The sequence below is a fragment of the Lissotriton helveticus genome, chromosome 4_1 (genome assembly GCF_964261635.1).
Source record: "Lissotriton helveticus chromosome 4_1, aLisHel1.1, whole genome shotgun sequence".
In the NCBI taxonomy this organism is placed as follows: Eukaryota; Metazoa; Chordata; class Amphibia; order Caudata; family Salamandridae; genus Lissotriton; species Lissotriton helveticus.
Window position 1 is genome coordinate 989790943 of NC_136063.1, and position 26003 is coordinate 989816945.

The 26003-nt window shown below is 44.5% G+C and overlaps 1 pseudogene; it reads left to right on the plus strand.

Moving 5' to 3' along the window:
• Positions 1–1313: 1313 nt before the first annotated feature.
• LOC144827399 (large ribosomal subunit protein uL3m pseudogene) lies at positions 1314–1888 on the plus strand (annotated as a pseudogene).
• Positions 1889–26003: the final 24115 nt, after the last annotated feature.

Sequence of the window (26003 nt, forward strand, 5' to 3'; positions counted from 1 at the left end):
GAATAGTAATTTTTACCCCTCCACTATCCAACACGTTCTCTACTGTTACACTGACTGGAGTTGGAATAGTAATTCTTACACCTCCCCTTCCAACACTTTCCCTACTGTTGCACTCTCTGGAGTGGAAAATTTAAGTTTGAAGATTTTTAAATACTTTAATGTTTTAGTTCATAATAGAATGTTTTTTAATTAGATGTTATGTTATTGGTACATATATAGATATATGTTTGTACATTTTTATTTCATTTTACAATTATAAAATAAATTCAAATTAATAGTTTATTCATGGTTTTAAATAAATATAAATGAATTAATATGTATGTGTGTTTAAGTTTTTTTAGCCAACTTTATAAAATTTCCTACAATTTATATTAAATCTACTTTATTTTTTATATTATTATTATTATTAACATATTTAATATTTATTATTTTATTATATATATATATATATATATATATATTTATTATATATATATATATATATATATATATATATATATATATATATATATATATATATATATATATATATATATAAAATGTGATATTTTTTTCTGCTATTTAGCAAGTAACCAGCAGAGGAGATTTTTGTACTTACCTGTTTAAGTATAGGGAGTCGATATTTTTGCATTCTATATTTTTTCATTGATATTTTTTACTTCTATAATTTTTACATTGATATTTTATCAGTGTACCCCATTAATCTTTCTCTCTTCTAACGCTACGAAGCAGAATGGGGGTAGCCCTACTTTTTCATTCTATAATTCATTTTCAACCCCAAAACATCAAATCAGATAAGGCAGGGAGGTTCATGATGATCAGAGGGGTGCTGATGGGATGACCCTACACCGCAGCTAAAGTTTATGCTCCCAAAGCTGGGCAGTCGGACTTCCTCCTCGCATTTCTCAACATCCTAGAGGGCTTTGCAAGCGTGACATAATTCTATTGGCAGACTTTAACTTTATTTGGGACCCCACAATAGACACTTCCCACTCGCAGAGGTGTTAGGGCAGGGGTATTCAAACTGTGGGGCGCGACCTCCAGGGGGGCCGTGGAGTGATAGGAAGGGGGTCGCACATTCCCTTCACACTTCTGCCCAGGCCCATAGCTTTAGCCCCCCTCCACCCCCGTTGTGTGTCTCAGCCCGGGCTGCTGCAGTGCAGCTGGAGCTGCTGGGGGCTCGGCAGGGCAGTGTCTGGAGTCTTATCTCCGGCACGTCTGAGTTTTTCACAGGTCATTAAAGACCATTAGCATATGCCACGGATGATCCTTCAGGTTCCTTTCGAGTTGGTCTTGTTGCAGTAAAACTGGGAATGGTGGTGCTTTGGACAAAAGATGGTGAAAGACATGCTGTCACGATTCTTAAAGTACAAGACTGTCATGTCATCGAGCATATTCCAAAGGATGAATCCAGTGGAACCACTCCTTTCCTAATTGTAGGGGGGAAAATTTATCACTTTTTTATACCAGTGAGGATGTACTCGAGCAGGTCAGAGAGGCCGGGGTGCCACCCAAGCAGAAACTCACCTGTTTTAAGGAGTCCGACAATGCCATACTTAAACCAGGTACTCCGCTTTATGCTGTCCACTTCCATCCAGGACAGTTTGTGAATATCACTGCAAAAACGATTGGTAAAGGTTTCCAAGGAGTCCTGAAAAGATGGGGATTCAAATGGCAGCCTGCTACTCTTGGGCAGACAAAAACACACAGGAGTCCAGGAGCTATATCTGCTGGAGGAGTTCGAGACTCTGACTTGCCTCCGTACCGAAACTCAAAGGAAAACCTTCCATTCCCCACTTATTTTGCTGATGGAGATGAAGATGTGCCTGAAGACCTGTTTGATGAAGATCTTTTCCAGTTCAATGAGCCCTCAATCACATATTCCTAATGCTGCTGGCATTGTTAATGATGTAAGCTGTAATTTCTTCAAAAGAGATTGAGAATTGTGAGGTCCCCTCCAAGTCCTACTTTTCATCTTCAGAACATGTCTAAAACTGGTTAGAAAACAACTTTATTTACAGGCTCCAGTTTACCTTTCACTTCTTCCTTAACTGTTTTTATACATCTATTAAGGGAAACCTAAAACATTAAAATGTAACTTTTCATACGTAAAAAAAAAAGACCATTAGCATATTTACATACCTTTTTGTAAACTGGTTACAGAGGCTTGGCGGGGGGTTCTAGTTCCAGTACCCCCTGGGCCCCCACTCTGCCTATTCCATAAATTTGCATTTTACATTTACTAGGGTAGTGTGAGAATGCATTTCATGAAAAGGAATATAATATAAACAATATAATATAAAGTAGGGATGCCAAAAGAAAATGCCAGCCCTGGGTTGTTTAAAGAGCCTGCATAGACGTACTCTTGACACTAAATAGAGTTATACATAAAAAAATCTGTATTCATTTGTTATGTGACGTTTCTGTCTTTGTTCCCTTTAATTATCAGTCATTGAGGCAGCCCTAGAACACAATTAAAAGTGCTTTCTATTTATATTTGCTGTTCTAAGTATGCACAGATAAGTGCTGAAAATACAGCTTTAGGTAACTGCTTATTTTTGTACCATCTGGGACATCAAAATAATGAGCTGGCAACCCTAATCGTAAGACTAGGCGCAAGACAGCAGTGATAGGGGAAGAGAGGGAGTACTGGGGTGGGTGCTGAGCAGTGATTAATTTGTAATAAAACATGTATCAGGGCCCTTACCAGTAGGCTACTGCAACTTTAACCACCCACCGATTGCCTTGCTTGCCTGGCCAATGACCATACCTATGCAACTACGAACCATAACACTTGTACAAGTGTTACTATTCAGACTATTTCAAGCCTCCAAAGCTATAAGAATGACATGAGTGTCAGGAGTTTATCATTTGTAATGTTTATTGAATTAATAAACAGCTGTTCTGCTCATCTCTAAATTACATAGATTAGACAGAGGCACCATGTGTCAGACTCTCATAGTGCCGGTGTGCAAAATTAGGTGCCAGTGCCAAACACCAGAAACCACTACTCAAATCAGGCACTGGTGCTGAGGTAATAGGGGAGAGGGACGTTGGTTTAAGAAGGTGTGGAAGATGAAGGGGGGGGACAGAACAGGGGTAAAATACAAATAATTGTTAATCAGCAAGGAGGGATGAGGAATTGAAGCGTCCGTTTCTTTCCCCAAAGTGAGTATTTAATTGATCAAAAAAATGAAAACGGACTCTTGTAACACTTCTTGACCATTGGCTAAGAAGAATATTAGAATACCCTCAAAAACTCAATGTTGAATGGAATGCGGTATATATGTTTTATCCGCCCCACATTGTAGTTATGGCAGTTATCATAGGGTATTCCAATGAGTATTGATTGCCAGCCTCATCCAGAGGCACCTCAGGTCTAAGGTGCAGTGTCCAGAGATGAAGGAGAGATCCTTCAAAAAAGTGTGAAATCAAATTATTGGAAAAAAGGAAAAACATTTAAAAGAGGGAAAAGACACCCGAAGTTTTTTAATGGAGGGTGAATTTCCACTGTGTCTAAAATAAGTTCATACTTCAAGGAGATCAAGTTACTGGATCTGGGAGTATAATGGTAAGATTGTCGACATGTTTCAGCTCCTTTGGCCCGAGGGGTCTATGGAGCTTTCGTCAGGACTAACAAACAGGAAATATTACTCACACAATTTGTGTAGTATCTTAGTGATGTGGTCGTTTTCTGAAACTTGAATAAGAAGACCGTTCCTCCAAATTCTGTAATAAAAAGGAGACATACATACACAAATACACACTTTTCGTTTAAATTATATTGCGTTCATGAGAGGCTGGAAAAAGGTAAATTTCAACTTTTTCAAAAGTAAGCATTATGTTACGAAATCAATTAAAGGAAGGTTTCTATGCAGTGGATTAAGTTAGACATACTAGACGTGGACCCCGGATTTCTGGTCTCAATTTACTACAATACGTAGTTCAGACGGTGACCCAATAATATGCATTGTAATGAGTGTGGGGACGGGCTCATTGACTACCAAGAGTTCATCTTCCGCTGTTTTTACGAGTAATACTGAGTCAAGGATCACTCTAAACACATTTCGATATTTAGACAGTAAAGATTGGCCATTACAAACATGAGAATGAATATGGAATGACGGGTCATTACAAACATGTTTGACAGTGTGGTTCGTGGACCAAATCTCTTAGCGGGGCACTCAAAGGTTCATAGATAACCCCAAACGAGTGTATTACATTTCACCGCCTAAAGTGGTGAATTGAGCGGGTCCCCGGGAAAACAAAATTGTAAAATCAAGTTTAAGAAATAGTGATGGGCGAGTCCTACCTGGGTCGGTGGAACCTATTTCTCCATCAGGGGAATACCGTTAATTGTAGCCCAGAGCTGTTAGAAAAGGGTAGACGAATCATTAACATTGCAGCTTTTGTGTCTTACCGGTTTCGCTCTGAAGGTATCAACGCCGCCATTACCCGCGTGAACTGTTTTCGGACTTGTGCTGGCTCTGCCCCCGGATGCTGGGTAAAGGCTGACGCTTAGATTTTAAGGGGCTTCACTCAGGCACGTGATTATGACGTTTTTTTTGTGTATTGACACATCTTTATGGTTCCTGGAGGCTGTTTACACAATAGGCAATAAAACAAGCATTGTTCAATCGGATACTGCAAGGCTAGATTCTACGGATTGGAGGTACATTTGAGCCTTGAATTAATGTAGGAACCAGCTCGGTATACTAATGTGGGCGTTGAGTGTTTATTTTGCAAAATGGTGCCAGGAGATAGAATCGTTCAGACCTCGCTCATAGGTTTTAAGACGATTTACCCATCTCTGTTCTTTTTCATACAGTATTTTCTCAGAGTTGTGGGATTTATCTGTTAGCATTTCTATCACTGTCCAATGGAGCTCATCGCAGGAATGATTCAGTTCTGTAAAATGGGAACATAATTTAGTGGTGTTCTTTTTTAATCTGATATTACTTTTATGTTCACCAATTCTTATTTTAATTTTACGGCATGTCATCCCAATATATTTCTTTTTACAGGGGCAGCTCACCATGTAGATGACGTGGGAAGAGTTGCAATTGGTATGCTGCCTCTGTGTCCATGTTAGGGTCTCCGACAGTTGTAATGTTTTTGACGCTGTAGTTGTTTTACATGCTGTACACGAGCCACAAGGGTAGTGCCCTGTAATTGGTGTCATCGTTGCATCTCTCGTTATGGCCAATAGTTGTTTCTTCAGAGGTCCTGTGTGCACTAGAACATCCTTTAGATTTTTTGTTCTGCGGTTGGCGAATCTCGGTTTTGGCCAGTTAAATTTACCGGTGTTCAAAATATGCCAGTTTTTATTGACCATTTTTTGCACTTCGTAGGAGGATGGGCAGAAGGTTGTGACGCAGGTAGTCAGGTCTTGTATTTGTGCTTTTGGATGATTTTGCAGGAGACATTCCCTCGGTTGATTACTGGCTCTTTTTCTACAATACTTAATTGTTTTTTCGGTATAGTCTCTTTTCCTTAATTTTTCGCTCAGTTCTTGGGCTTGGAATTGGTAATCTTCACTTCTGCTGCAGTTTCTTTTGAGCCGTAAAAACTGGCTATATGGAAGGTTATCTCTGAGTGGCTAGACTTCCTGGATCTCACAATCTTTGTGGAAAACAATGTTCTACAAACTAAAACCTACACCAAGCCAACGGCTAAGAACAGTCTTCTTTCATATAAGAGTTATCACCCCAAGCCACTCAGAGATAACCTTCCATATAGCCAGTTTTTACGGCTCAAAAGAAACTGCAGCAGAAGTGAAGATTACCAATTCCAAGCCCAAGAAGTGAGCGAAAAATTAAGGAAAAGAGACTATACCGAAAAAACAATTAAGTATTGTAGAAAAAGAGCCAGTAATCAACCGAGGGAATGTCTCCTGCAAAATCATCCAAAAGCACAAATACAAGACCTGACTACCTGCGTCACAACCTTCTGCCCATCCTCCTACGAAGTGCATAAAATGGTCAATAAAAACTGGCATATTTTGAACACCGGTAAATTTAACTGGCCAAAACCGAGATTCGCCAACCGCAGAACAAAAAATCTAAAGGATGTTCTAGTGCACACACGACCTCTGAAGAAACAACTATTGGCCATAACGAGAGATGCAACGATGACACCAATTACAGGGCACTACCCTTGTGGCTCGTGTACAGCATGTAAAACAACTACAGCGTCAAAAACATTACAACTGTCGGAGACCCTAACATGGACACAGAGGCAGCATACCAATTGCAACTCTTCCCACGTCATCTACATGGAGAGCTGCCCCTGTAAAAAGAAATATATTGGGATGACATGCCGTAAAATAAAAATAAGAATTGGTGAACATAAAAGTAATATCAGATTAAAAAAGAACACCACTAAATTATGTTCCCATTTTACAGAACTGAATCATTCCTGCGATGAGCTCCATTGAACAGTGATAGAAATGCTAACAGATAAATCTTACAACTCAGATAAAATACTGTATGAAAAAGAACAGAGATGGGTAAATCGTCTTAAAACCTATGAGCGAGGTCTGAACGATTCTATCTCCTGGCACCATTTTGCAAAATAAACACTCAACGCCCGCATTAGTATACCGAGCTGGTTCCTACATTAATTCAAGGCTCAAATGTACCTCCAATCTGTAGAATCTAGCCTTGCAGTATCCGATTGAACAATGCTTGTTTTATTGCCTTATTGTGTAAACAGCCTCCAGGAACCATAAAGATGTGTCAATACACAAAAAAAACGTCATAATCACGTGCCCGAGTGAAGCCCCTTTAAATCTAAGCGTCAGCCTTTACCCAGAATCCGGGGGCAGAGCCAGCACAAGTCCGAAAACAGTTCACGAGGGTAATGGCGGCATTGATACCTTCAGAGCGAAACCGGTAAGACACAAAAGCTGCAATGTTAATGATTCGTCTACCCTTTTCTAACAGCTCTGGGCTACAATTAGCGGTATTCCCCTGATGGAGAAATAGGTTCCACCGACCCAGGTAGGACTCGCCCATCACTATTTCTTAAACTTGATTTTACAATTTTGTTTTCCCGGGGACCCGCTCAATTCACCACTTTAGGCGGTGAAATGGAATACACTCGTTTGGGGTTATCTATGAACCTTTGAGTGCCCCGCTAAGAGATTTGGTCCACGAACCACACTGTCAAACATGTTTGTAATGACCCGTCATTCCATATTCATTCTCATGTTTGTAATGGCCAATCTTTACTGTCTAAATATCGAAATGTGTTTAGAGTGATCCTTGTCTCAGTATTACTCGTTAAAAACAGCGGAAGATGAACTCTTGGTAGTCAATGAGCCCGTCCCCACACTCATTACAATGCATATTATTGGGTCACCGTCTGAACTACGTATTGTAGTAAATTGAGACCAGAAATCCGGGGTCCACGTCTAGTATGTCTAACTTAATCCACTGCATAGAAACCTTCCTTTAATTGATTTCGTAACATAATGCTTACTTTTGAAAAAGTTGAAATTTACCTTTTTCCAGCCTCTCATGAACGCAATATAATTTAAACGAAAAGTGTGTATTTGTGTATGTATGTCTCCTTTTTATTACAGAATTTGGAGGAACGGTTTTCTTATTCAAGTTTCAGAAAACGACCACATCACTAAGATACTACACAAATTGTGTGAGTAATATTTCCTGTTTGTTAGTCCTGACGAAAGCTCCATAGACCCCTCGGGCCAAAGGAGCTGAAACATGTCGACAATCTTACCATTATACTCCCAGATCCAGTAACTTGATCTCCTTGAAGTATGAACTTATTTTAGACACAGTGGAAATTCACCCTCCATTAAAAAACTTCGGGTGTCTTTTCCCTCTTTTAAACGTTTTTTCCTTTTTTCCAATAATTTGATTTCACACTTTTTTGAGGGATCTCTCCTTCATCTCTGGACACTGCACCTTAGACCACAGGTGCCTCTGGATGAGGCTGGCAATCAATACTCATTGGAATACCCTATGGTAACTGCCATAACTACAATGTGGGGCGGATGAAACATATATACCGCATTCCATTCAACATTGAGTTTTTGAGGGTATTCTAATATTCTTCTTAGCCAATGGTCAAGAAGTGTTACAAGTGTCCGTTTTCATTTTTTTGATCAGTAAAATACAAATAGACAAAATGAATTTGAATGGAGAGACTTGAGGTGAATGAGAAGTGCTGAGGGGCACGGGAGATGACGGGCCAGAGAGGCCATGCGATAAAAGCGAGAGACTGTTGGAGATGAGGGCAGTGAAAAGACAGAATGACAGAAGGTGGTTAAAGGTGAAGTGAGAGGTTGAATGGGGAGAGTTCAGAAATTGTAAAAAGGGGTGATAGAAGTGGACTGCAAATTGAGAGAGGGATCCAGAATTAGGAGAGGAGAGGGGTGAGAGGAAAGCAGCATAGGTAATGTGCTTAACTCTGCACAAGACCGCCAGGGTTTTAAGGGTTTTAAGGGACCCCTGCTGGTCCCGGCCAGGGCCAGGTGAGCTTCTAATGTGGCAGTACGTATTCCTGTGGAGTGGAAGGCCCATCACAAAGGTTAAATAGACATCTTTCTGATGTTAATCGCTGTATTTTGGTTATTCACTGGTACTGATAGGGTGAAATCGTTTCTCAGTGTTACTGTGTGTAAAAAGTAATGTAGCAATGCTAACCCAAAATACGCAGCATCACCTAACATTATTTACATTTTCTTCCCACACAATTTGGTCAAGCCTGTCGTGTAATTTGGTCCTCACCTGCCTCATAATTCCAGTAGCCCTGCCTACAGATTTAGACATTTTTGTCAGGAGGGGGTCCTTATGCCTGAAAATGTTGAATGGGGGGTCTCGGCATCCTTAAGTTTGAAGACCTCTGTCTTAGGGGGAGTCTTTAGTAAATCGCTGAAGGCTTCCCTCCAACAAATGGAACTGGTGGATGTTTGGAGGGGCCTCAATCCCTCAACTCAGGACTATTCTTTCTTCTCCCACTCACATAGATCATACTCCAGGATCAACTATATTTTTGCCAGCCAATCACTCCTTTTGTAATTCTTTTTATTAACAAACTCGAGTCAGCTTCACAGGTTACAAAAAGGAAGGCGGCAGAAACTGTTGGTCAAATGTCGCCATGGTTACAGGTTACATACATTTTCGTGGTAGTTAACAGTGGCTACAGTGTAGTTGGGTCTGCTAGCGCTGGGATGGTGGGGAGGACACAAATATTGCCTCTATAGTCATTCCATTTATTCCATATGGAGAACCCCTTTCTGGGGCACCCACGTGAAACATACACGTTCTTTTCATGGAACATGCAGCAATCCATGTATGCCTTCCATTTGTGCAATATTCCGCTTGGCCCCCACCTTACCCAGCGTGACCCAGGTTTTATCTTTATTACTGAGGTCGGTGGGTTCCCGTACATTCAACCGGCCTGTCTTAGCTTCCCGCCGCAGGGCAGTCCCCATCACTTCCTTCATGCAGTCATGTATCTTGGACCAGTAGGACTGTATTAGTTCACATTCCCATAGTATGTGTAGAAAGGAGCCCAGCATTCCACACCTTCGCCTACAATTGCCCTCATCTATTTTCCCCATTTAACTAGAGTTGATCCGGAAACGTATATTCTATGGAGGATTTTCAACTGAACTAGATGCAGTCTAGATGAAATTGCCACCTCTCTTGGGGACAAGACTGCCTCCTGCCATTCTTCGTCATTTAATTGTAATCCATCTCTCTCCCAGTGCTGACTTAAAGGCATCAAAGGATTCGGAATATTATTAATCTGTTTTTTATAGGTCAGGGATATCGCTTTATCTGGCATCTAACCATCTAACAACCTGTCCTGTAGTGGTGAAGAGTCTGGTAGGGTGGTACCCTGGGTATGTTTGTCAGCAGTGCATGTCTGGCCTGCAGATAGCGAAAGTACTCGGTACTAGCAAGCTCATGGCTCTGTCGTAGCGCGGCAAATGTGACCACCTCTCTCTTGTCCCATAGATCCCCAATGTTTGAAATTCCAATAGTGTACCACTTGTCAAATCCCTTTGTGGTACCTAGAGTGCAGAGCTGCTCCGTCTCCCATAACGGAGTGGCTTGTGTGAGCTTCTTGTTCCACCCCAGGCTTTTGTTGGCTGTGTGCCAGACTAGCACTGAATGTTTGGTTGGGCCTGTCAGAGGAAACTTCCGGGCTCTAGAATAGACAGCTCTGTGATAGGCCCCTCCCGGTAGCAGCCATTTGTCTAGTCTGTATGCCGGGACATTGTCTTGTTGGTAGGTGCAGTGATTAAACGCCGTCAGCTGCGCTGCCTAACAGTACTTCTTGATATCGGGCAGTCCAATACCCCCGTCATAACAACTTAGGACCAGTTTCTGAAGGGCGATTCGGGGTCTTGCCTCCCTTAGTAGATCTCGCTGTAAGCTCTCTACCTCTCCAAAGTATCTAGCTGGGACTAAATCTGGGGTGTGTTGGAACACGTAGAGGAAACAAGGCAGTGCCATAATTTTGAATAACGCTGCCCTCCCTAGTAACAAGAGTGGGAGCGTCTTCCAAGTATCGACGTCTCGTTTGAGCCTCTGCAATGGGGGGAGCATGTTCCGCTCTTATCTAAGTTGAGGTCTGCTGTAACAAAAAAAGATACCTAGGTAGCGGAAGCCCTCTTCCGTCATCTGTATAGGGCAGTCATGGGGCAGGGAGGGAGGGTCACCTCTGAGAACATACAACAAGCCCTTACTCCAATTGATCCTGTGGCTGGGATACCTTCCAAAAATTGTGAAGATGTTGAGGACAGCATGAATGGAGGACTTTGGGGAGGCTAGATATAGGAGAACATTGTCCGCATATAAGGATTTGCGGTCCTCCCAACCCACTGTCCACCTGAGTCCCCTGATGAAGGGGCTCCAGAGGATCTATGCGGCTAGTGGCTCTAGGGAGAGGGCGAAAAGGAGGGGCGACAATGGACAGCCCTGTCTGGTCCCACGACCCAGCTTGAAGACCTCAAACTTCTTGTTGTTGATCACAACTTGTGCCATGGGCATTGTATAGAGGAGTTTAATCCACCCTATAAAGACAGGCCCAACCCCAATTTGGTTCAAACAGCGAAGAGGTAGGACCAGTATATCGTGTCAAATGCCATGGTGGCATCTAGTGAGACTACCACAGCTGCCTCCTGGATTGTGTCCAGCCTACCCAGCACCCCTTGGAGGCGGCGTAAATTCAACACCATATTTCAGTGAGGGTTGAAGCCTCATTGATCTGGGTGTACCAATTTACTGATTACTTGGATAAGGTGATTTGTTAGAACTTTAACTAGGATTTTGGGTTCCGAATTAAGCAGGGATATGGGTCTGTATGAAGAGCATTTATCTTTGGGTTTTCCCTCCTTGTGTATTGCAACTAGTGTAGCCACTCGTTGGTCTTTCGGCAGCAGCCTCTTTTCTTGACTTTCATCGAATACTGCCCGTAAGTCCAGGGCAATAGCATCCAGTTTCAATTTATGCAGCTCTATCGGTAGGCCATTAGGGCCCATAGCCTTCCTGAAGCGAAGGCTTCTGATCGCCTGTGCCAGTTCATCATTTGTGAGGGTGCTATCCAGCGTGTCCCTTTCTTCTGCTTACAGGGTCGGCATCTATATGTCTCTATGCAACTCTGCGGAGTCCTCTGCAGAGAAGGTGCAATTAGAACGATAAACCAAGCCATAATAGTCAGCAAACTCATTGGCGACAGCTTGTGGGTCGGTCACAATTTGCCCTCCATCTACCACTAGTTCTGGGACCAGCTGGCTCACTATAGCCCTCTTGTCCAGCCAGGCAAGCAGTTCCCGGCATTATCCCAGAGATCGTGTAGTCTAACCTCTTTGTCCCTCCCCATTGCTTTGGCCATGTCAGTGGCAATGCTTTTGTATTTGTCTTGTTTAAGTTGCAGGGTATGAAGGGTCTCTTCTGTGATCTCTTCCCTGTCGGTCTCCTCGAAGCAAAGAATCTCGCTCTCCACCTGCTCCAGGGCTTTCCGCTTTTCTTTCCGTGTCCCGGCTATCGAGGAGCATGCCTGCCTTCTAAACACTGTCTTAAACCCCTCCCAAATGGTTTGGGGGAGTGGACCGAACCCACATTCTCAAAGAAATCATTGTCTATTGACTGTAGGAGTGATTCCCTGACCACCAGATTCCAGAGGTACCACAGGTTGATAGGCGCAACTCTTCCCACTTGCTTTTCACCTAGGACCACCTGAGTCCAGACCAGTGAATGGTCCGATATGTCCCTTGTCATGTGTCTCGTGTCATGCATCTTGGCGATTTGGGCTGCTGGGACTAGCAGATAGTCAATACGGGAGAGGGTGTTATGTGCCCCTGAGTAGAAGGTGTGCTAGATGGTGTCTGGATGGAACTTTCGTCACACGTCCACCAGACCCATTGCATCTAGGAAGTCTGGGAGCCACCTCATAGGGTTTCCAATATTCCGTGGAGGGTGTTGGACCAGGAGCCCCGACACCAGTGAAATGAAATCTCCCCCTACCACAAGTCAGCCTTCTGGTAGCGAGAGTAATAGGGTACCCAGATCTTTAAACGTGATGCTCTGGAGTCCAGGCGGAACATAAACTGTCACCAGGTTAAGAATTGAGCCCTCCCATTTCCCGGAGATTGCAGCGTATCTGCCCTTGTCGTCAATCCATGTGTGGCGTATGGAGAGCGTGAAGGATTTTTTGATCATAATGCCCGTCCCTCTAGATCCGGTGGTGAAGCCAGAGTGTGCCACAAGTCTATAGCCCCATATGTCTAATGCTTTGCAGGAGTTGCCCACCGGATGGGACTTCTGGAGGAGCACCACCTACGCGGAGTGTCGTTTAATGTGTTACAAGACTATACAGCACTACAGTTTGTACCCCAGACCATTAACATTCCAACTTAGTGGCCTGAAGTGTCCCACTCGATGCATACCCAACATGACAAACCTGACCCACACTTGTCCCTACCTGTTCAGAGCAAAGTTCATTCAACATAACAAAAAACAACAATGGTTCCTCTGTTCCCATCCAACTCCCCCCCCGTTTCCCTGCACGCTGGGCTTTAAACTTCCCATCTAACAAACTTTGCAGAGTGCCTGTCGCCAGAACTGGTAACTAACAGCAGTTAACTTGGGGGGGTAAGGCTTTATCTTTGTGAACCCTCCGTAGGGCGAGAGATTATCGAGGCTCCCAGCGTCTGGCTCCTTGTACATGACTAGGTTAAACATTAATATTTAGTTCTGCCAACAAATTGTACATCCACCTGTAGGGCCCCAGAAACCCAATACCCCCGTCAGTGGCCCAATTACTGGCCCATCACATATGCCATGAAACATCTTACAGTTTAGTAGTATGGATAGCCCTGGGCCTGAGTAAGGTCAGTCATCTGTGGGCGGCATGTTCATCTGTGTTTCTCCAGCCCTCGAGCCAGTCAGTGGCATCCTCGGGATGATTACAGAACTAGGCTTTACCATCCGCCTCCACCCGGAGACAGGCTAGGAACAAAATTGCATACTTAACACCTTTCTCTCTCAGTTTCTTCTTCACCACAAGAATAGATATTTCCTTCTTTTGCGCAGCTAGGGTGAGTACAGAAAGAACAAGATTTCCGAGTTCTCATATCGAAGAGATGGGACAATCTTGGCATTTTGAAGGATGGCATCTCAGTCATGAAAGTTCATTATTCTTACCAGGATCGGCCGAGGTGGTGCTCCAGGCTTTGGTCTCTCAGCTGGGACCCTATGCGCCCTTTCGATCACAGAGAATTTGGACAATCCCTTGGGCTGGAGGTGGGTGAGTATAAGATCCTCTACAAAGAGGTCCATTGCTTGCCCCTTCACTTTCTCCGGGACCCCATTAATCTGCATGTTATTGCGGCGGGTGAATCCTTCGTAGTCATCCAGCTTGTCCTCCGCAAACTTCCGGAAGGTCTGTAGTACTGTGATGTCTTGCTGTAGTTGGGATGTGTCATCCACTGCTGGAGGTAGTGATTTCCATTCGTTTCACTTTCTCCCCAATTTTCATTAGGTCTGCCCTGATGAGTGTTACCTCTGTCGTAATCACATCCATCCTTTGTTCAAGGAACATCCAGACCCCTGAGATAGTGCCCATTACGTCATAGAGCGTAAGCTCTGTGGGGCCCCCTTCCATGCTCGTCTTGTTGGTGGCTGCGTGCTGGGGATCTGGCAGTGTTGATTTCGGGAATGTATACCTGTCCAGTTTGTTTTGGTGCACAGTTTTATGCCCCCTGATCCCCGACATTCTCCCAGTGATGTGCACATCTCCTGAGCCCCTGTGGGGGCTATAGTCTCTGCTATGTTCTGACTCAAACCCTGTTGCGCTGCCAGCCATGGGGCCGGGGCTCCAAGACGCGAGTCAGCCAACAGTCGCACAGCGGTGAGGGCCCCGAAGTTGGTGGATTCTAATGCGGGACACCAGGTGGCTCTGGAGATTGGTGAGCCAGGTGTTTAAAATTCTCCCTGAGAGACATTGTGTGTGCCAGCCGGTGGATTGCCGCCTATCGGACCCACGAGGATTAAACGGCGCTCCTTTGTTATTCCCGATGCAGTGGGGGATGAACTTTCACTAAGGCCCGGCCAGTGGCCCACTCACTTTTCGGGCCCCTCGGGAATCTCCTCTGCTGGTTACTTGCTACACCCAGTCCTGGGCAATTGCACCTTGTTTCATGTGGCTTCTTCCGAATTAGAACGGGCTCAGCATTTCATGGGTTTCGGCGAGGGCGGCTGCTCCCTATGCTGGTGAGTGCATCATCGCACACAGGGAGTGATCAAGTGGACATTTCCCCCTTGCCTCGGAGGGGTCAGCGCCCATTTCGATGATTTAGTCCTCAGAGCTGATGTTGATGGCTCACTGAGGGCCCTGTCCCCTGGGGTCCCTGGTGGCACTGCGGTTGTGCGCTCTCACCTTAGTCGCATAGCGCACCGCCGGAGGGATCCCAAGCCCTCTCCGCCACTTCAGCTGCAGCTGCTGGGTTCTTCTCTGCTTGATCTGGGCCCAGGCCTCAGCTGTGGACTTGCATCGCGGTGCGACTCGATGTTGCACGTTGCCCCGCCCTACGCTCGACACCACGGCCTCCGGCTCTGGAAGCCGAGGGAGGCCTCAATTTCAAATGACCACCGTTCGGTCGGCGCCAGGCTCAGGCAGCTGGTGAAGTGCTCATTAGTGGCAGCAGTATTCTCTTCAGGTGTCCCGTCACTCGTGAGCCAGATAGATGATACGGATCGTCGGAAGGGATTCACAGGTGTCGGAGCTCCTCTAACTTGCTGCCATCGTGCTCCGCGGCTAAGCCATGCCCCAGCCAATCACTCTTACAGTCAATCCCGAGTGTCCAGCTCCATCCGATAAGCCTTTCTGACCACTCCCCGCTAGCATTCCTACTAAACTGTCCGGTTCCATGCTCCAAACTAGCTAGGTAGTACTTCCCCAATGTCCTATGCTAAGACAGGCTTCTACAGGATGATCTACCGAAGTCTATTAAGGACTTTGTCTCCAATATCCTCACAGACACCTCTCACTTGAATAATTGGGACTTCTTTAAGGCAGTCATAAGGGGACAATGCATTGCATTGACCACCTCCCTGAAAAAGCTTCAAGCAGCAGAAAGAGTGTCTCGTGAGGGGTACTTGCGGGAGGCAGAGAGGTCACACAAAGAGGCCCCATCCAGTCAATCCTTGCGAAAAGTCAAAGCACTGAGAGGGAAGCTCCGGCCAATCTATACAGCTTGGGGATATGGTGGCATCGATAAAATAGGATTGTTGCTGGTGTGACAACTCAGAGCTAAACAAGAAAAAGAATACATCAGGCAGATAATCGACAACGAGGGGCCACACACCTCAGTGAGGAGGGAAAAGCAAAGGCCTTCTGCGATTTCTATAGTTCTTTCTACACGGCAGATCCCTTGCTAGAGCAAGACCAGTCCCGGTATCTGGACTCACTGGTGCTACCACAGGTCGCTCCGGCCATCAATGACGAGCTTAGTCGACCCATTATTCAGAAGGAGGTACTGAAGGCAATAGATGGGCTCAAGCACCAGAAGGCTATGGGTCCTGATGGACTGACTGCCCAGTTCTATCGAACATTTGCACCCAGGCTGACTTCCCACCTCACCCACCTTTTTAATGCCATCGCAACGAGTCAATGCATCTCTCCGTCCATTAGGAAAGCCTTAATTACGAAAATTCTCAATGCAAGGAAAGACCCCCAACTGTGTGCCTCATATAGGCCCATAGCATTACTAAATTGACACGCAAACTTTATTCTAAGATACTGGCCCGCTGTTTAGAAGACATCTTGCCTACTCTCATTCACCCCCACCAGTTTGGTTTTATCAGGGGTTGCCATACTCATGACAACCTCTGCAGAGTGTTCCACCTCATCGATAAAGTCCAGAAGAAACGTATACAAATGGTCCTTCTCTCATTAGACGCAGAGATGGCCTTCAACAGTGTTGATTAGTCCTTCTTATTGAGAATCCTAAGCCGTTTTGGGTTAAGCGAGGGTTTCATGGGATGGTGGAAGCTAACTTTGGGTCACCGAGATCCTGTGTCCTAGTGAATGGAGTGGCTTCTGACTTTTTTGACCTGTCCAGAGGCACCAGACAGGTCTGCCACTTGTCCCCCATGCTTTTTGCCCTAAGTAGTGAACCATTCACGGCAAGGATAAGATCCAATCCGGGGATTTGTGGTATCAGCTTTGGCTCAGACGAACACAAAATCTTGCTCTTTACGGACGATGTCCTAATACCTATTACTAACCCTAGTGTTTCCCTTCCGGCTGTGCAAGCCGGACTTACCCACTTCGAACAAGTGTCGGGATTCGAAGTCAAGTTCTCGGTTTTTCCTACTTAACTTGACAATGTCTCTGGTAATGCAGAGAGACATCGATGGCACTTCCCCCTTTCGGTGGGCACAAAAAGAAATTACATATCTGGGCACTAATAGTACCCCCAAATTGGCCGACCTCTACAATGCTAATTCCCCCCTGCCCCCCTGCTACGACAACTCAAGGCTGACTTTAAAAAGTGGAGCTCTGCCTAAATAACATGGATAGGTCGCATAAATGCTATCAAAATTAATGCTTTGCCTCGCTTTCTGTTCCAGGGCCTCTCCATTACACTAGACAAAGAGCTATTCACAGACCTCCACCGGATGACCACGAAATATATATATCAGGGCCAGAGACGCCTTTCCCAGCAGCACTTGATGAGGCCACCCCTGGAGGATGGTCTGTCCCACCACGATTATCTTCTGTACTACAGAGCTGTGTAGCTACAGGTCCTGTGGGAATGGTTCCTTAAGGCCTCAGACAAATTCTGGCTGCACATGGATAGGCAGATAGCAGGCCTAACTATCTAAGGCCTGCCCTGGAAGCCGAAACCAGACAGGCCGAATAATACCTATCTGAGTATCCCTACAGCTACTACTCTTAAAGTTTGGGATATGTGTTACTAGAACACTGTCATTGACGACATTCCCATCCACCTGTACCCCTATTCACTTTAACCCCCTTTCTCTCCAGCGCTCATTGATTGTCCCTTTGATAAATGGAGGGGGGGCCTTATGATATCTGACCTCTTCCAATTGGGTGAGTTCATATCATATCATAATAAACTTTATTTGGTTTTACATCAAGCAAACCATAAAAGTCACAATAAAAAAGTTTGGTGAGTTACGTTCCTTCCAGGTTTGTGCTACCCTCTTCAAAATACCGCCTACAGAAGAATACCACTATTTCCAATTAAAACACTAGGTTCAGCAAGGTGGAGAAGTGTGGCTCACTGGTTAGAGGAGGCAGACCTGGAAGCAGAGGTCAACCTGGGACCAGGGTTCAATTCCCGGCTTGGCGGGGTCTTGAGTCCTAAAATGTCCATGGACTCGACAATTCTCGCTCCGGTGCCTACTCGATTCACGGGTTCACACTCTGCGACTCTGGGCAATAGCTTGCTTAATCTCCACAACGGCCCCTCGCGGCGGGATGCCTGGCTTTCACCTTGCGGATACCCTGCTGGGGTTATCTCACAGGGGAATACCAGGACGGGTTCCCTAAGCAAGCACTTAGAAACCGCTTGGTGATTTGCGCTATATAAATTCATGTACATTTACATTTACATTTACAACGCCAGATGCATCAAGCAGCAGCCAGCAACCAGGGATCTTCTCCCCATAGAGAGGTTCATCCAAACCGGAACCATGACAAAAGGGTACAAAAGGGTACATCTCCTTTCTGTACTCCTTCCTTCTCACACTTGGCCGGCGGCAGGCTCTGCATCATAGGAGGTTCTGGGATGACATGCTACAGGCTCCCTTATTAGAAAATAATGAGTGTCCCTTTACAAGGACATCACTAAATACAATCGGTCCATGTTTTTAAGAGAAGCACATTATAACATTATGTATGAATGGTATCTTCCCCCAGAAACTACACTCCATCTTCCCAAACACTTCTGACAGATGCTGGCGCGAATGTAGGCTCCTGGGAGACTTTCATCACATCCTGTGGGACTGCCACTCTATTTAGCCATTCTGAAAGGAGATCCTCTCCCAAATTAAGCAAATTCTGGGGTACCCAATCCCCACCCTCCCTAGAACACAAGCTCCTGGGAATGCGAGACCCCAGCCTAAAACGTTAAACGCAAGGAGACGGCTCGATTATGTGGCTGTGCCTGGGGGCGACTGAAATGGCCATATCAGCTGCCTGGAAAAAGTCTGAGGTCCCCTCTATGACTAAGTGGCATGCCCATCTGTAGCGGGCCCTGGCCCTTGAGTGGATGACGGACATCGTTGAAGACTCTTGTAAGAACTTTGTCTATGTCTGGAGTCCCTTGGTGAGGTAGCTGTCGGAGGTATTGCCTCTCTTTGCCTGTTGGCTTAGATTGCTTTCCCTCCATCTCTTCCTGACATAACAGACTAGGCCCCGCTTGGGGCCCCTTGGGGTGCCGCGGAGCAGCAGATGGCGCCCGACCCTTGCTCTCCTCGCCCCCATCACAATTAAGCACACATGACACCATGGACATATTTGGCTAATTTTCCAGCTATGTGTAATTTGAACTTGTGATCAAACTGAGTATTGTCTTTAGCTCACTGATCATCTTGGCATGCAAATTGAGTTTGGATGAGCTGCAAATGTTGTATTTTCTTGTAAACTCAATAAAAAGATTTTGACAAAAAATACTTTTATGATAAATATTAATTAAATGAATTGCATTCATGTATTTTACATGTAGAACTAAAGAAAAAAATGCCACAGCACTCAAGGGCTGTTACGATGGCAGTGAACCCGCCACCAGCAGGCTGTCGGTGGTGGGTTCACTGCAATCGTGCGGCCATTTTGCACCTGCCAGATTGTGATGGTGGGCGGTGTGCTGGCGGGGGAAAAGCCTGACCGCCACGGATCCGATAGAAACAATCATTAAGATTGCCCCCACCCTCAAAATGGTGGTGTGCCTAGCAGGCATCGTCCGTCAGATTAAGATGCTTAACCCCTGCCAGCCTTTCCATGCAGTTGCTCCTCCATGGAAAGGCTGGTGTGGATGGACTTTGGGGTCCCGTTGCGGGCCCCCCTTGAGCAGGACAACTTCCATTGTGAACTTCAGGGGCTCCCATGGAGCCCCCTACATATCTCTGCACAGCGTGGCAGGCACCGAGTGGTGCCTGCCATGTAGTGCAGGTAAATGCAAAACAGGCATTTTTTTAAATTGCTGTGGGTGCTGCGAGCAGTGGAAAACATGTACAATGTGACCGCCACAGTGGCAGTTGCATTGTAATTGGTCCTGTGGAACCCCTAACACTATGTCAGGCAGTCCCCATCTCCGTTTGGGTCTGCTCGCCATCCTAATAGGGCCCTAAGTTATAAAAATAAATCTTTCATTAGTATAAATAAAGGCAATTACATTAAAATTATTTTTCTCAAGCTCAAATTAAGAGATAAAATCCCAACTAACAAAAATCTTTTACTATGCAATAATAATTATTAAAAGCGATGTATAGAAATAATTAAAAGTAATTTAAATATATTCAATAAAACATAGTGGTATTTTAATTTTACAATGCAAAAAAGTACATTACAATTTTTTATAATTAAATAAACAACGTACTAATTTGAAGTATGTTTTAACACCACATTACATGCATTTATACTTGTAACTATTTTAAATACTTTAATTTAAAAGTATTCCCTATTGGGGTTACATTGAGTCCCTGCCTCAATTATTTTCTATAGAGGGATTTGCAGTACCATGGGTTGGCCATGTATAGTGCTAGAATTCATACTTTTTTTTAGTAGTAACTTACATTAAGTATGGGCGCAAAATCCGTTCCGCTCGCGGAATTTGCGGATTTTCGGCAATTTCGCGATCCGCGAATCTCGCAAAATTGCCGAAAAATCCGCAAATCTGGTCGCTGACTTTTTTTTTTTTGCACATGCCCGAGTTAAAGAGTAACGTTTTGATCAGCCCAAACAACTAGTGAGCACGGTCTAGGCTAGGCAGGTGTGCTTCCTCCCTATATCTACCACCTACAATAAGATGTAATCCTTGATGGAGGTCTTTTCATCCACGAGTTTCTTGAGTGCAATCCCCGTGTACTTCCTGTGACCAGGAGGCTGCTTCCTCCCCATCTGCTGCTCTGATCGGTCTCTGACCATTACAAGAGGCATGTGAACTCGCATGGAAGCCCCACCCGTTTGGCCCCGCCCCACACACTAGGGTATACAACGTCTTCCCGCCCTTTCCTCACTATGATGGACAACTCACTCGAGGGACCTCGGCGCCTTTCGGCACGGTGGCAAAGTTAGTTACAGACACATGTGGTCACATTGTGCAAATCCGCGAGTTCGCGCGAAAATCCGCGAACTCGCTATTTTTTCGATTTCGCCCGGATTTGCAGACCGCAAATCCGCAAAATTCGCCCATACTTAACTTACACTTGCAAGACAGACGCTACCCTTTTTTTTAAGGGGTATTATCATTATTATTATTAAGCGTTCTTATATAGCACTCGATTACCCGTAGGCATCTCGGCGCTTGCCTTGGGAACCCGTCCTGGCTTTTCCCTGTGAGATACCCGTACTGGGAATCCCCAAGGTGAAAGCCAGGCATCCCGCCACGGGGGGCCGTAGTGGAGATTAAGCAAGCTAATGCCCAGAGCTGCAGAGTGTGAACCCGTGACCCGAGTAGGCACCGAAACGAGAATTATCGAGTCCGTGGATATTTGGGCTCAAGACCCTGCCGCGTCGGGAATTGAACCCTAGTCCCTGGTCTGACCTCTGCTTCAGGGTCTGCCTCCTCTAACCAGTGAGCCACACTTCTCCACTGTGAGATGTGTAAGTCTACACTTTTGAGTAACTTTACTCTCTGATCTTATGACTAGCCATAAGTAAAAAGTTACTCCAAAGCGTAAGTGTAAATATAACTTATCTTTATGAATAGCTCCATCAGCAATTTGCCTCTCTTCTGATCTGTTGGGAGATCAATAATGTTTAATATTACTGTCAGGCTTCATAAGCAACGCAGTGTTAGACTTAGGGCTTTATTAAGACTTTGGCGGGTTGTTTCCACAAATATCATGCATATGTGTACATCCGACACATATGCAGTCAAAATGCACACAGAGGCATCAATATATTTGTTAAAAATACTCACCACATTGCAAGACCCCGGACTCCACACCGCCAGCCCCATGGTCAACTCGTAACACGCTATCTTTGGACTGCCAGCGCCATGGGCTGCTGGCGGGGGAGGATGCTGTACTATGCCAGTAGGACTGCTAAACTCGTAATAAGGCCCATACCCTTGAACAGTAGGCTGGTAGATTAGAGGGAAATTAAGACGTGTCTAGCCGGGAAACAACCATTACAACACAGTCATTACATCGCAATACCTTTACATAGCAGTCATTACATCGCAACATCCTTTACATCGCATGTCATTACAACACAGCCATTACATTGCATGTCACTACAGCGCATGCCACTACAATGCAGGCATTACATCGGAAGTCATTACAAGGCATACCATTGCAACGAATACTACCCTTACACTATCTGACACTTACCCTACTGTTGCACTGACTGGAGTTAGAATAGTATTTTTACCCCTACACTATCCAACACTTAACTTACTGTTGCTCCCACTGGAGTTAAAATAGTAATTTTTACCCTACACTATCCAACACTTACCCTGCTGTTGCACTCACTGGAGTTAGACTAGTAATTATTCCCCCTATACTATCCAACACTTACCTTAAATGCAATGTAATGGTATGCATTGTAATGGTATGCATTGTAAAGGTATAATGCAATGGAATGGTAAAGGTAGTTTCTGAAAATGCGATGTAATGGCATTCTATGTAAAAGAATGCGCTGTAAAGGATGTTGCTGTGTAAAAACTGCATTGTAAAGGCACCAATTGTAAATGTATGCATTGTAACGTCATATATTCGTCTAGCCTGTTATTTTAAGGCTGCCTTGCAGTCTCTGATGGGCGCAGCCATGCAGGAGCAGGAATACAGCCAGCTTCAGGTGTGTTTGTGTGTGTGTACTAAGGTATCTCGAGGTCGGTCCCACAAGCTCTGCAGTTTCTTGCCCTTGTTCCTTCAGGATTTTATCCCTAAAATCGTCAACCATTATTTCCATCTCGGATCCAGCTCCTGACTGAGATGTGCATGACACCCGAGGTGCCCAAGATGGCAGAGTTGCAATACAACAGAGCAACAGAAGTAGCTGGCTGTTACTGTATGCAGCTGGCCATGGTTTGGGGGTCAGAGTGTGTGTGAGTATGGAGGTGCACTAAGGTCACTGTAGGTCTTATTGCTGACTGTTGATGCGTAGATTCAACTGTAGTGGTGATGTACTGATACTGTTCAAGCAATGGCCAAGCTATCCCTGTTAATCCTGTGAGTGAGCTCAGCAAGCATTTAAACTGTTTGACTGTTGCATATTGAATTTCACGCACACAGGAACTGCCCCAGTAATAGTACATTTGTAATATGTTCCCCTTTATGGATCCAACATGGACGAAGCACAGATTTTAGACTTCCTCAATCTTGAGTTGGCTTCCTGGCCTACGCCGTTAGTATTGTGTGGGGATTTTAATATCCAGCTGGATGATACTGCGTACGAGCAGGTAGGGATACATATGTTGATCACAAACCTAAGGTCTTTAGGGCCTTGCAGTAGCTTTTAGGTGATTATTGTTTAATTGTTGTTTGGACCAAATTAAAACATTTAGATCCTGGCTTCACGCATTATTCATGTCCACACCAAAATTTGCTAGACTTGATTATTTCTTTATAACTAAGGCATATGTAGCAGAAGCGCATTTGCAGGATTTCACCAGAATTACTTCAACTCATAATTCTCTGTTATTGGATATTTCAATACGAGGTTTAGTACGACCGCTCAGGCCTTTTTCTTTTAACCGGAAACTATTGCTCAAGGAGTCCTTTGTCAATCACATCCGTCAGTGGTTAAATCAATTATTGGCTATCAATCTGAACTCTGCAGCTCATACGGTAGTCTGGGAGCCTTTAAAGGCAGGGCTCAAGGGGGAAATGTTCAGTTTTGGTTTATATATTTAGAGACAGCAAAGGCAGTTAGGGGAGGGCCTATATGAGGATCTCCGGAAGGCAGAGCAGCGTCTTATAAAATGTGTTCAAGGGAAACTAGACACTACCCTGGCACAAACTGAAGTTGCCTGTTGCAAGGCCAGAATCAATGTGCATTGGTCCAATGCTATAAATACCATCTTTTTAAAAGGGAATGATATGAATATGGGGAGGCAACTGGCAAATGTCTGGCAAAAAGGATAAGGTGTAAGGATGCCAATCGAGCAAGTGCCGCTGTCGAAGATCCAGCTGGGAGGGTGGTCGAAACACCATCTGAGATCCTTAAAGTGTTTAGGGCATTCTTAGAAGACTTGTATACTGAGGGCCTGAATGATAATAAGTGACATGTGTTTCATATAAAGGATCCATATCAAAGGATTCTTAGCCCAGAAGATCCTGAGTATCTGGAAGAACCCATCACATCAGAAGGGGCTCACCGAGGCTGTTAGCTCTCCGGCAGCCGGTAAGGCTGCAGGTCCAGATAAGTTGCCTCTAGAATTCTATAAAACTTTTTTACAAGAGCTAGAATCAGATATGCTGACAACTTTCTAGGAGGCAGAAAAGGGGCAAGCTCCAGCACCTTGGGACTTAGTCAATATTGTTATCTTTAAAAAGAAGGATAAGCCACATATATTACCTGGGTCGGATAGACCTATTTCCTTATTAAATTGTGATGGTATAATCTATCTATGATTATGGCCACGCATCTAGTGAGAGTTATTTCTCCCTTTGTCTTAGCCCGCCAACATGGTTTCATCCCAGGAAGAGGCACGGTCAACCATATTAGTAGGGTGGTCACCTTGTTAGACTTGGCTAACGTCCATCAAGCTCCATTTGGAATTGTGCTACTTGATGCTGAAAAGGCGTTTGACCATGTCTTTTGGGAGTTTTTATGGGCAACCATGTGCTGGCAAGGCTTTGGACCTGGCTTTATTAACGCAATAAGAGCCAAGTACAGATCTCCTGTGGCTCGAATCTTTGCCCTGGGTTTAGAATCTGATCCAGAAATTATTTCTAGAGGGACCAAACAAGGTTGCCCATGCTCTCCTCTATTGTTCCCTCTATAGATCAATCAATTTTGAACGAGTTGGAAAATAGCTTAAATATTAAACCGGTGCAACATGGACAGTTTAGGGTCCTAGCCTATGATGTAGCCATTGTTACCCATGAACCAGACATTGTTACCCATCAACCAGCTTTAGCAATATTAGAGATTGAACGGCTAGCATTTCATTTTGGGCAGGGTTCTGGTTATAAATTAAATATATCCAAAACTCAAATTATTTGTACCAAGCAAGCTTTTTTAATGATTCTAGGGTAACTGAGAAAGCAGTGTATTTCGGGGCTTACATCTTTCACTAGTTGGAAGGTGTAACGTATTAAAAATGAATATATTACCTAAGGTACTTTACTATTTTGGATCTGTACCCTTGGAGCTTATTAGAAATCAGTGTAAAAAAACTATAGTCTATCTGCAGTAGCTATATATTGGGGGCCGTGCAAACCAAGCCGGGCAATGAAGTATATGAATTTACCCAGAAGTCGTGGGGGTTGGGCTGTACCTAATTTTACGTTTAATTATTGGGCCTGCTTTCTCCAACATCTGAAAATTTTACCTTTAGTTGAGGAAAATGCTGAGGTGGCAAAGGCTCCATCTATTTTCCAAATGCTGTTGGGCCCTCAGGCTAAGAGAAGCTTTTTCCAATGTCTAGAATCTAGCTACTACAAGAAAACTCGATTCAAGGTTGTCCCAGCAGCCAGTAAAGTATGGCAGTAGGTTAAAAAACATTTGCAGATTAGTTGGATCTGTCACTACACGCCTACTTCAGCCTCATTATTACTACCATCTATTGTTTGGGTAACCACTATGGCCAGATGGAGACGAAAGGGTATAGTGATATTGGGGGATTTTTTTGATAAAGACGGTATCCTGCCTTATTCGAGTTTGGCAGCTGAAGCTCTTTACCTTTACCAAAAACGGATTTATTCAAGTATCTGCAGATTCGGGACTACCTACGGAGGAAATTAAATCAATTATCATTAGCCATAAAAAAATAACTTGATTGAGGCAGTTAGAGGTTATGGGAGGATTGGCATTCTTTATCAAGATCTTATTGAAACACAGCAGGATGACTTGGAGGTACAAAACCTCAAATGGAATACTCAATTATCTCAAGGAGGTGACATCCTACAGGACTCTATCGCATTAGGCGAGAAGATTCTGACTTCCTCCAATCTTAAAGCACAGCACTACAAGACCATCTTTAATTTATATTATGCTCCAGCTAAAATCACTCAATGGGGCAGGTTAAATGATGGTAAATGCACACGATGTGGGCTGATCAGGTGGAAAGCCTCCAAATATTTTTCACATGTCCTAAGCTGAGA